Here is a 12,165-nt window from a genome sequence, read left to right on the forward strand (position 1 = left end):
GGGTAAACCACTGTTTGGGCGCTTGGCAGAGCTCGGAAGGGAAGGTGTGCCGTTTGACTTTTCAATGCAAAATTGACTGGAATGGAGATGGGACTCCTTGTCGCGTTTGGAGAGCCCCTGATGTGCCTAAACATTGAACCCCCCACAAGTGACACCATTTTGGAAAGTAGACCCCCTAAGGAACTTATCTAGATGTGTGGTGAGCACTTTGACCCACCGAGTGCTTCACAGAAGTTTACAATGCAGAGCCGTAAAAATAAAAAAATCACATTTTTTCACAAAAATCATATTTCGCCCCCAATTTTCTATTTTCCCAAGGGTAACAGAAGAAATTGGACCTCAAAAGTTGTTGTGCATTTTGTCCTGAGTACGCCGATACCCCATATGTGGGGGGGGAAACCACCGTTTGGGCGCATGGCAGAGCTCGGAAAGGAAGGAGCACAGTTTGGAATGCAGACTTAGATGGACTGGTCTGTAGGCGTCACGTTGCATTTGCAGAGCCCCTGATGTACCTAAACAGCAGAAACCCCCACAAGTGACTCCATATTGCAAACTAGACCCCCCAAGGAACTTATCTAGATGTGTTGTGAGAACTTTGAAGCCCCAAGTGTTTCACTACAGTTTATAACGCAGAGCCATGAAAATAAAAAATCTTTTTTTTTTCCCACAAAAATTATTTTTTTTTTAGGCCCCCCCCCGTTTTGTATTTTCCCAAGGGTAGCAGGAGAAATTGGACCCCAAAAGTTGTTGTCCAATTTGCCCTGAGTATGCTGATACCCCATATGTTGGGGTAAACCCATGTTTGGGCACATGGGAGAGCTCGGAAGGAGCACTGTTTTACTTTTTCAACGCAGAATTGGCTGGAATTGAGATCGGACGCCATGTTGTATTTGGAGAACCCCTGATGTGCCTAAACAGTGGAAACCCCCCCCAATTCTAACTGAAACCCTAACCCAAACACACCCCTAACCCTAATCCCAACCCTAACCATAACCCTAACCACACCCCTATCCCAAACATGCCCCTAACCCTAATCCCAACCATGCCCCTAACCCTAATCCCAACCACACCCCTAACCCCAACACACCCCTAACCCTAATCCCAACCGTAAATGTAATCCAAACCCTAACTTTAGCCCCAACCCTAACTTTAGCCCCAACATTAACTGTAGACCCAAACCCATCCCTAACTTTAGCCCCAACCCTAACCCTAACTTTAACCCCAACCCTAACTGTAGCCCTAACCCTAACTTTAGCCCCAACCCTAAACCTAATAGGAAAATGGAAATACATTTTTTTAATTTTATTATTTTTCCCTAACTAAGGGGGTGATGAAGGAGGGTTTGATTTACTTATATAGCGGGTTTTTTAGTGGATTTTTATGATTGGCAGCTGTCACACACTAAAAGACGCAAAGACGAGTTGACGTTTTTATTGGTACCATTTTAGGGCACGTGACATTTTTTGATCGCTTTTTATTCCGATTTTTGTGAGGCAGAATGACCAAAATAGGGATTTTTGTGTACTCACCGAAAAATCCTTTTCTCCGAGCCATTCATTGGGGGACACAGACCGTGGGTGTATGCTGCTGCCACTAGGAGGCTGACACTAAGTGATACAAAAAAAGTCAGCTCCTCCCCTGCAGTATACACCCTCCTGCTGGCTCTCAGCTAACCAGTTCGGTCCAAAAACAGTAGGAGATCAAAAACAACATATGAGAGTATAGTATGTCAAATTATATATGAGAGTATAGCATGTCAAATTATATATGAGAGTATAGCATCTCAATTATAAAACAAGCACAAGCTAATAACAGGGTGGGAGCTGTGTCCCCCAATGAATGGCTTGGAGAAAAGGATTTTACGGTGAGTATACAAAAATCCCTATTTCTCCTTTGCGACATTGGGGGACACAGACCCTGGGACGTCCCAAAGCAGTCCCTGGGTGGGAACAACATCAGATCAGGCCCTGTGTAACGCTACTTACAAGTGCGCCACCGCGGCCTGCAGAGTCCGCCTGCCCAGACTCACGTATGCGGACGTCTGGGAATTATAGTGCTTCAAGGATGCATGCGGACTGGATGAACCCGCAAAGCTGACAGACGTGCTTTGCTGACGCCTGGTGTCTAGAACCCAAGAAAAACTCGATTGATCGAGTGGAGTGAAAATAGACTGACGTCTAACACGGAAGGACTTCTGAATGTGTAACGAATCCACCAGGCTAACATGGCCGAAGAAAACGGCTAAGCTCTTCCTGAAAAAACGCCAGGAAGCCCAAATGAGGTGTCCATCCTCTCGAAGGACGTTGTCCTCGACACGTGCCTACTCAGGGCACTCACATTGTCCAGGGTATGGGGCACCCATTCCGTTTTGTGGACTGGAGCCGAAAGAGAAGAGGGAAGAATGATGCCCTCGTAACAGTGGAAGTACGATACCACCTTGGTAATAAGGGACAGGGACGGCCTGAGGACAACCTTGCCTTGATGGTAATAAGGAACAAAGGTATGAAGGAACAGAGCGGCCAGCTCCAAAGACTCATCTGAATTGGCTTGGACAGTGCGGATCTCCCAGGATCACTGGGGCCTTCCTGCTTCCTAAAGACCCTCGGAACTAGAGGAAGAGGCGTGATGGAGCTGGTATCACAGAAGAACCAGAGCATGCACTGCGATGGCTTTTGGATGTTGAGGCCGAACCATGTACTCAAGTAAATTGGTGTTCAGTCTGGACGCCATCCGATCTACATCTGGAGTGCTCCAGTGAAGGCAGATATGTTGGAAGACTTCCGAGTGAAGTTCCCACTCACTTGAGGCGAGACCCTGGCGGCTGAGGGAAACTGTCGCCCAGAGTTCTACTCCTGGGATGAGTACTGCAGAGATCACAGAATGATAGATCTCAGCCCATCAGAGAGTGTGAGGTACGTAGGTCAAGGAGCCTGACCGCAGGTACCTGCTAGATGATAGACGTATGGCACAGCCGTGATAATATCCAACTGAATTTGGATGGGGAGACCTGCCAGGGGGCATTGGGCCTGCTGTAGGTGCAGAGGTACCGTTGGGATCCCCAGAAAAACTGATCGGGAGACTGGATTCCCGAGATAACCAGAGGCCTTGAGCAGCGTGGTGACACTCCGTAGTCCCTAGCAACCATTGAACCGGAGAAAGGATCTCCCCCGGATGAGAAAGATGCTCAGAGATTACCCTCTGGAAACCTGTTTGACCTGCAGAAAAACAAGTGGAGCGAAGGGAACTGCCTCCATTGCTATTATTCTACCCAAGGATCCTCATAGCAAATCGGATGGAATGAGGGCAGGTACGGACCGGGGCTGAAATTCAGCCCTGTCTTGAGAACCCGCTTCTTTTAATGACGTAGCAGAAGAGATAGCCCACGACCAGACAGGCCGTTCTGGCATTTGCCAGAAATGCCGGATGGCCATTCCGGCCCGGAACGAGGGGATGAGTGACCAAGTGCGGGGGCTCCCTGTTGAAGGACCACGGCCTTGTCTCAAGGGAGGATTCCAACCCTCTGGAGGTGTCCAGGATCATCCTTAAAAAGGATATCTGCTGGGCTGGAAATGAGGAAGACCTGTCTAAGTCTATCCGCCAGCCCAGGCGAGGAAGGGTATCGTAAGGTATATATAGACGGGCTCAGCGTAATCCTGGAAGAACGGCTAGAAGTCGACCAGATAGGGGAGGACGGCCACGCACCAAGAGTGCCAGAGGGACATGACAGCCACCATGATAATGGCGAACACTCTGGGAGCAGTAGCAAAGCCGAAGGGCAAGGTCATGACTTGTGCAGGTAGGCATCCCGAATGTTGATGGATGCCAGAAAACTTCACCTTTTCCCATTGAAGTGATGGCCGAGTGGAGGCACTCCATCCAAAGAAGGAGGACCTTTTCAAGCTTGTTAGAAGTTAGAGGTCCAGGATCGGTCTTACTTTTCGGTCCCCTTTTTGGAACCAAGATCCCTTAGATCTAGACTGTCCTGGACAACCCTTCCACTGTTGGTTGGATCTATAGGACACCTGCGATCCTTTGTTCCTAAGTGGGGAACACCCCCAACTACTCACCGAATAAGCGACCACTCTGTAAGGGAGTGATGTCAGAGGGTTTTTGAACGCAGAGTATGCTTCCGTTCTCTGATCCATAAAGCCTTTCTGAATGAAATGGCATTCGCTGCAGACAGCGCCGCACAACTAGCCGCATTCAAAGAGGCGTGCACCACAAAGTCTCCCACTCAAGAGATTTGATTGGCCAGCTGTACTGTCTCCGGAAAGAGAGAGAACTGTTCTGAATTAAACAAATATAGACCAACACTGGAACCATCAGTAACAAAAGCTACCTAGACCAAACACCCTGTGGTGAGGTGTATAGCACATATACATAGGACACTCCTATGTGTTGTGGACACTACTCCAATTATTTCTGTTATTGCGAATCAAAGTAGCTAAGGTCTCCGGCCAGTAGACCATTGGACTGGCAACCCGTGCGGGGCTAAGGAAAGGTAAAGCGCTGAACTCGAGGCCGCAAGACGGAATGAGTCATTATCTGACAGTCCATGGTATTTTTAAAAGATGATCCATCGGGCAGGGATACTGGTAGGTATACCACAGGAGTTAAGCTGCCAAGTAGCAAAGTACGCGGCTGCATCCGCCAGGTGAGGAAAAAAACCATCTCTTGAGTTGCTGCCGTCATTGAACGTGCAGAGATAAAAGGATGAACTCTCAATCAACCACCCTCTTAACAAGGAGGCGGAAAGGAATCGTCCGCCTCCTCGCATCATCCGTTAAATAGTCGCGATGCAGAGGGGAACTGCTCGGCCGTCAAAAGGAGAGCATCTGTACATCCACGGAGTTCAAGTCCCCGGGTGGACCGGGTTGGCATTAGGCCCAGCTGTGGAAGAGTATACGTGGAGGCGACACTGATGGTGTGAGGAGATCGGTGTCCTTTGAAGGACCCGTCGCCCTTAAAAACAGGTAAACCAGGCATGGCATCTGGTGTCACTTGAAGAGGCGTCTGTTTCTAAAGCAAGTCCATTTACGATTGTTCATGGCGGGGCCGGAACCCTGGACTCCTATGCTGTAAAAAACACCAGTGTTTACCACTGAGCTACCATGGTGCTCGCCAGTGAATCGCTTATCCGGACGCTCGCTGTCCAGGAAAATGGCGAATGCACCGCTAAGGATTTTAGCTCCATTTAGAGTCCTTGTCAATCCACAGAGATTGGATGATGGTCTAAATAGGCAAATCCAGCTTGTGCTGAGGCTTTGGAGAGTCCAGATCCAAGGTCACCTCCGATTCATATGCGGAGTCTAGTTCTCAGCAAATCATTGGTGAGGGAGATCAAGAAATGAAGCTCCCGTTTTCTAGACACCTGTACGTTTCTAGAATACTTGCGGCCCTTGCTAGCCGACGATCCCCATATAGGAGAGGATCCATCTGTATTGGTCCTGCGAGCACTCCGAATCACAGCGGGTTCACATAAGGATACAATCTCTTGGTCAGAGAAGCCATGGATTGCGGAAGTGACGAAGCCCACTCAGGGGGACTTGGTACTCTGGGAAAAAAACTGGGATCGGCGGCAGAAGGCTCCTGCACTCATTTGAACTAGGTACTCTGGGAAAGGTAACCGGCTTCGGGCTGGTTATGTGCCTTTCAGACCAGGGAATGCTGGTCCTGTGCCTTTAAGACCAGTGAATGTTGGTCATGTACCTTCAAGACTAGTGAATGCTGGTCATGTACCTTCAAGACCAGGGAATGCTGGTCATGTACCTTCAAGACCAGTGAATGCTGGTCATGTACCTTCAAGACCAGGGAATGCTGGTCATGTACCTTCAAGACCAGGGAATGCTGGTCATGTACCTTCAAGACCAGGGAATGCTGGTCATGTACCTTCAAGACCAGGGAATGCTGGTCATGTACCTTCAAGACCAGGGAATGCTGGTCATGTACCTTCAAGACCAGGGAATGCTGGTCATGTACCTTCAAGACCAGGGAATGCTGGTCATGTACCTTCAAGACCAGGGAATGCTGGTCATGTACCTTCAAGACCAGGGAATGCTGGTCATGTACCTTCAAGACCAGGGAATGCTGGTCATGTACCTTCAAGACCAGGGAATGCTGGTCATGTACCTTCAAGACCAGGGAATGCTGGTCATGTACCTTCAAGACCAGGGAATGCTGGTCATGTACCTTCAAGACCAGGGAATGCTGGTCATGTACCTTCAAGACCAGGGAATGCTGGTCATGTACCTTCAAGACCAGGGAATGCTGGTCATGTACCTTCAAGACCAGGGAATGCTGGTCATGTACCTTCAAGACCAGGGAATGCTGGTCATGTACCTTCAAGACCAGGGAATGCTGGTCATGTACCTTCAAGACCAGGGAATGCTGGTCATGTACCTTCAAGACCAGGGAATGCTGGTCATGTACCTTCAAGACCAGGGAATGCTGGTCATGTACCTTCAAGACCAGGGAATGCTGGTCATGTACCTTCAAGACCAGGGAATGCTGGTCATGTACCTTCAAGACCAGGGAATGCTGGTCATGTACCTTCAAGACCAGGGAATGCTGGTCATGTACCTTCAAGACCAGGGAATGCTGGTCATGTACCTTCAAGACCAGGGAATGCTGGTCATGTACCTTCAAGACCAGGGAATGCTGGTCATGTACCTTCAAGACCAGGGAATGCTGGTCATGTACCTTCAAGACCAGGGAATGCTGGTCATGTACCTTCAAGACCAGGGAATGCTGGTCATGTACCTTCAAGACCAGGGAATGCTGGTCATGTACCTTCAAGACCAGGGAATGCTGGTCATGTACCTTCAAGACCAGGGAATGTTGGTCATGTACCTATAAGACCAGGGATTGCTGGTCGGAAGCCTTTAAGACTAGCTTTTGGACCAGGGAATACTGGACATAGCCTGTATGCTGGTTGTGTGGGGAAAGGAGAGCGGGGGAAGGGATGGAGCGGCGTCTCCCTACCCTTTCCCTGAGTCCCCCGTCAGCGTTGGATTAGTCTCTCCAGCGCTGAATACCGCCGGGTCCGATGTAGCAGCCACTTCCGGATGTACACAGCTCATGTCCGGAAGCGGCAGGAGGATGAATATGGCTGCCGAGAATATGCTGTGTTCTCGTCCTGAACGAGAAGCGCCTGAATAGGGGGCCGGAGCCATAACGCGCGGCCTAGCATGGACGGAGGCTCCGGGTTGCGGCCTACCCGAAGGCTAAATGTTCGGTGACGGACGCCGCCGAGCGGGAAAAAGGGGGAAAGACCCGTCGCTGCAAAAAAAGAAAGGGGGGAAAACCGCACGATTGCGCAGAGCCCTCCAGCCGCTCGAGTCCTGGCACTTACCTAGGAATCTGCCGCAAGGCAGAGTATGCAGCTCTGTTCAGCAGGTCAATAAGAAGAGATCCTCTGCTGTCCGCCTCCTTGTACCATCCACTTTCAACAGTGGTGGTGCAGTGGGAGCTGCTCGGACGCCACGCTGGAGAGTGCCGCTGATCATCCGAGGGTAAAACCTGGTGGGTAGGGCAAAGTGTCCGGCAATAAGGCCTGGCTGCAGAAGAGGGTACGTGGAGGCGACACTCCATGTGCTCGTCTGTTAAGAGATGCGGGGAGATTGGTGCCCTTGAAGGGACCCGTCGCCCCCAGAATCAGCTCAGGCAGTGGCATCCCACGTCACAGGAGAGGATACGGAGAGGTGACACTCTCCGTGCTCGCCTGTTGATGGTTCGGGGAGATCGGAGCCTTGAAAGGATCCGTCGCCCCTTCGTCTGTTGTAAAAGGTAAAAAAGATAAAAAAATAAAATAATAAAGAGTTTTGGGTCTGAATAGCAGGAGGGTGTATACTGCAGGGGAGGAACTAACTTTTTTTTGCATCACTTAGTGTCAGCCTCCTAGTGGCAGCAGCATACACCCGCGGTCTGTGTTCCCCAATGTGGCAAAGGAAAAAACCAGCTATTCATGAATTTCTTTTTTTTTTTTTTTTTTTGGGGGGGGGGGGGGGGGGGCATTTCTACCGTTCCACGTTTGGTAAAATTGATAAAGCAGTTTTATTCTTTGGGTAATTTTTTTATGTTTTGGCGCTTTTATATGATAAAAACTACGTTATATAAAAAATAATTATTTTTGCATCGCTTTATTCTGAGGACTATAACTTTTTTCATTTTTCGCTGATGATGCTGTATAGCTACATAGTTACATAGTTATTAAGGTTGAAGGAAGACTTTAAGTCCATCTAGTTCAACCCATAGCCTAGCATGCCCTAACATGTTGATCCAGGGGAAGGCAAAAAAAACCCATGTGGTAAGAGTAAGCTCCATCATGGGGAAAAAAATTCCTTCCCGACCCCACATACGGCAATCAGACTAGTTCCCTGGATCAACGCCTTATCAAGGAATCTAATATATATACCCTGTAATATTATACTTTTCCAGAAAGGTATCCAGTCCCCTAGCGGCTCGTTTTTTGCGGGACAAGATGACATTTTCAGCGGTACCATGGTTATTTATATCCGTCTTTTTGATCGAAGTGTTATTCCACTTTTTGTTTGACGGTATGATAAAAAAAAGCGTTTTTTGTCTCTTTTTTACGGTGTTTACTGAAGGGGTTAACTAGTGGGACAGTTTTATAGGACGGGTCGTTACGGACACGGCGATACTAAATATATGTACTTTTATTGTTTTTTTTATTTAGATAAAGAAATGTATTTATTGGAAATATATATATATATATATATATATATATATATATATATATATATATATATATATATATATATATATATATATATATATATATATATATATATATATTTTTTTTATTATTTTTTTTTTCTTTATTTAGGAATTTTTTTTTTACACATTTAAATATATATATTTTTTAACTTTAGAACATTGCCCCAGGGGGGGATATCACAGTATAGTGTCAGATCACTGATCTGACACTTTGCAATGCACCGTGTCAGATCAGCGATCTGACAGGCACTGCAGGCAGGCTTGCTGGCGCCTGCTCTGAGCAGGCGCTTGCAAGCCACCTCCCTGCAGGCCAGGAAGGAGTCCTGGAGCCTGCAGGGAGGAGGACGTAGGAGACCCTCTGAACAACGCGATCACGTCGCGTTGTTCCGAGGGTCTCAGGGAAGCACGCACGGAGCCCCCTCCCTGCGCGATGCTTCCCTATGCCGCCGGAACGCTGCGATCATGTTTAATAGCAGTGTTCCGGGGGTTAATGTGCCAGGAGCGGTCCGTGACCGCTCCTGGCACATAGTGTCGGATGTCAGCTGTAATAATCAGCTGACACCCAGCGGCGATCGGCCGCGCCCAAACCCGTGAGCACGGCCGGTCGCCTATGACGTACTGTCCCATCCCTGGGAATTAAGTCCCAGGTCACCTCGACGGGATAGTACGTCATATGGGATTAAGGGGTTAAGTGACCTTGAGGGGTCTATAACATAGAAAATATCAAAAAGTTACACCATTCTATAAACTGAACCCCTCCTAAGGAGCTCAAAACCACATTCAAGACATTTATTAACTCTAGGTGCTTCTCTGGAATTTTTGGAATGTGGAAAGAAAAAATGAACATTTAACTTTGTCACAAAAATGTGAATATAGACACAAAAGTTTTTATTTTCACAAGGGTAACAGGAAAAAAAAGAAAACCAAAAATGGTTTTGTAAATTTTGTTGGAAAAATGGAAAATTGCAGGTCAACTGGTACACTGTACCCCTTATGTGGGAAGAACTACTGTTTAGGAGGATGGAAGGACTTGGAAAGAAAGGAGCGCCATGTGACTTTTTGAATGCAAAATTTGCTGGAATAATTAACGGATGCCATGCTACATTTGGAATGCCCCTGGTGTGCCTAAAGAATGTAAATCGCCCACAAGTGACACCATTTTGGAAACTAGACCCCTCAGTTATTTTCTCCAGATGTGTGGTGAGCACTTTGAACCCCCAGGTGCCTCACAGAAGATTATAATGTTGAGCTGTGAAAATGAAAATATATTTCTTCCAACAAAAGTTAGGGTTTTTTAGCCCCAAATTTTGCAATTTCACAAGGGTAATAGGAGAATTTGCAAGATACAATTTGTTGTGCAATTTCTACTGAGTATACCGATACCACATAAGTGGGGAAAACACTACTGTTTGGGAGTGCAACAAGACTCAGAAAAGGAGTGATGATAGTGAACAAAGACTTTGATGGAATGGTCTGCCAGTGTCATGTCGCGTTTGGAGAGCCTATGATGTGCCTAAACAATAGAAAACCCCCACAAGTTACACCATTTTAGAAACTAGACCCCTCAAGGAATTTATTTGTGTGCTGAGCACCTTGAACCAACAGGTGCTTCACAGAATTTTGAAAACATTGATTTGTGAAAATGAAAAAATATATATATTTTTCACCCAAAAATGTTGTTTTAGTCCCAAAGTTTTTCATTTTCACAAGGATAGCAGGAGAAAAATAACCCACAAATTTGATGTGAAATTTCTCTTAAGTGCGCCAATACCCCATATGTGGTTGAAAACTACTTTTGAGGCACAGTGGAAAGCTCAGAAGGGAAGAAGCCATGTGCCATGTCACACTGGAAAAGCCCCTGAGGTGCCATAAAGGCAGAACTCCTTAATAAGATACACCATTTTACAAACTACATCTCTCAATGAATTAATCTAAGGGTACAGTGATCATATTGACACCACATGAGTAGTGTTGAGCATTCCGATGCTGCAAGTATCGGGTATCGGCCGATACTTGCTGTATCGGAATTCCGATACCGGGATTCCGATACTCTTGTGGTATCGGGTATCGGGTATCGGAACAACATTAATGTTAAAATGTGTAAAATAGAGAATTAAAATAAAAAATATCGCTATACTCACCTGTCCGACGCAGCCGGGACCTCAGCGCAGGAACCGGCAGCGTTGTTTGTTTAAAATTCCCGCTTTTACATGGTTACGCGAAGTCCCGGCTTGTGATTGGTCAGGGCGGCCATGTTGCCGGGCCGCGGACCAATCACAGCAAGCCGTGACGAAAATACGTCACGGCTTGCTGTGATTGGTCCGCGTCCCGGCAACATGGCCGCCATTAACCAATCACAAGCCGTGACGTCACGGGAGGCTGGAAACGCGCTCATTTTAAAAAGGGCGCGTGTCCAGCCTCCCGTGACGTCACGGCTTGTGATTGGTTGCGTCGCGGTCAACCAATCACAAGCCGGGAGGCTGGACACGCGCCCATTTCAAAATGAGCGCGTCCAGCCTCCCGGCTTGTGATTGGTTGATCGCGGCGCAACCAATCACAAGCCGTGACGTCACGGGAGGCTGGAAACGCGCTCATTTTAAAAAGGGCGCGTGTCCAGCCTCCCGTGACGTCACGGCTTGTGATTGGTTGCGTCGCGGTCAACCAATCACAAGCCGGGAGGCTGGACACGCGCCCATTTCAAAATGAGCGCGTCCAGCCTCCCGGCTTGTGATTGGTTGATCGCGGCGCAACCAATCACAAGCCGTGACGTCACGGGAGGCTGGAAACGCGCTCATTTTAAAAAGGGCGCGTGTCCAGCCTCCCGTGACGTCACGGCTTGTGATTGGTTGCGTCGCGGTCAACCAATCACAAGCCGGGAGGCTGGACACGCGCCCATTTCAAAATGAGCGCGTCCAGCCTCCCGGCTTGTGATTGGTTGATCGCGGCGCAACCAATCACAAGCCGTGACGTCACGGGAGGCTGGACACGCGCCCATTTCAAAATGAGCGCGTCCAGCCTCCCGGCTTGTGATTGGTTGATCGCGGCGCAACCAATCACAAGCCGTGACGTCACGGGAGGCTGGACACGCGCCCATTTTAAAATGAGCGCGTGTCCAGCCTCCCGTGACGTCCCGGCTTGTGATTGGTCAGGGCGGCCATATTGCCGGGACGCGGACCAATCACAGCAAGCCGTGACGTAATTTCGTCACGGCTTGCTGTGATTGGTCCGCGTCCCGGCAACATGGCCGACCTGACCAATCACAAGCCGGGAATTCACGTAACCAAGTAATAGCGCGATTTTTAAACAAACAACGCTGCCGGTTCCCTCGCTGAAGTCCCGGCTGCGTCGGACAGGTGAGTATAGCGATATTTTTTATTTTAATTCTTTCTTTTACACATTTATATGGTATTTATATGGTTCCCAGGGCCT

General features: G+C 48.2%; 1 protein-coding gene across 1 annotated transcript in view; it reads right to left on the reverse strand.

Annotated features, from left to right (window-relative positions):
• Positions 1 to 12,165, reverse strand: part of TOPAZ1 (testis and ovary specific TOPAZ 1) — a 353,700-nt gene that overhangs the window by 296,810 nt on the left and 44,725 nt on the right. The gene's annotated exons all lie outside the window — the stretch shown is intronic.

Source organism: Ranitomeya variabilis, chromosome 6 (genome assembly GCF_051348905.1).
Source record: "Ranitomeya variabilis isolate aRanVar5 chromosome 6, aRanVar5.hap1, whole genome shotgun sequence".
Taxonomy (NCBI): Eukaryota; Metazoa; Chordata; class Amphibia; order Anura; family Dendrobatidae; genus Ranitomeya; species Ranitomeya variabilis.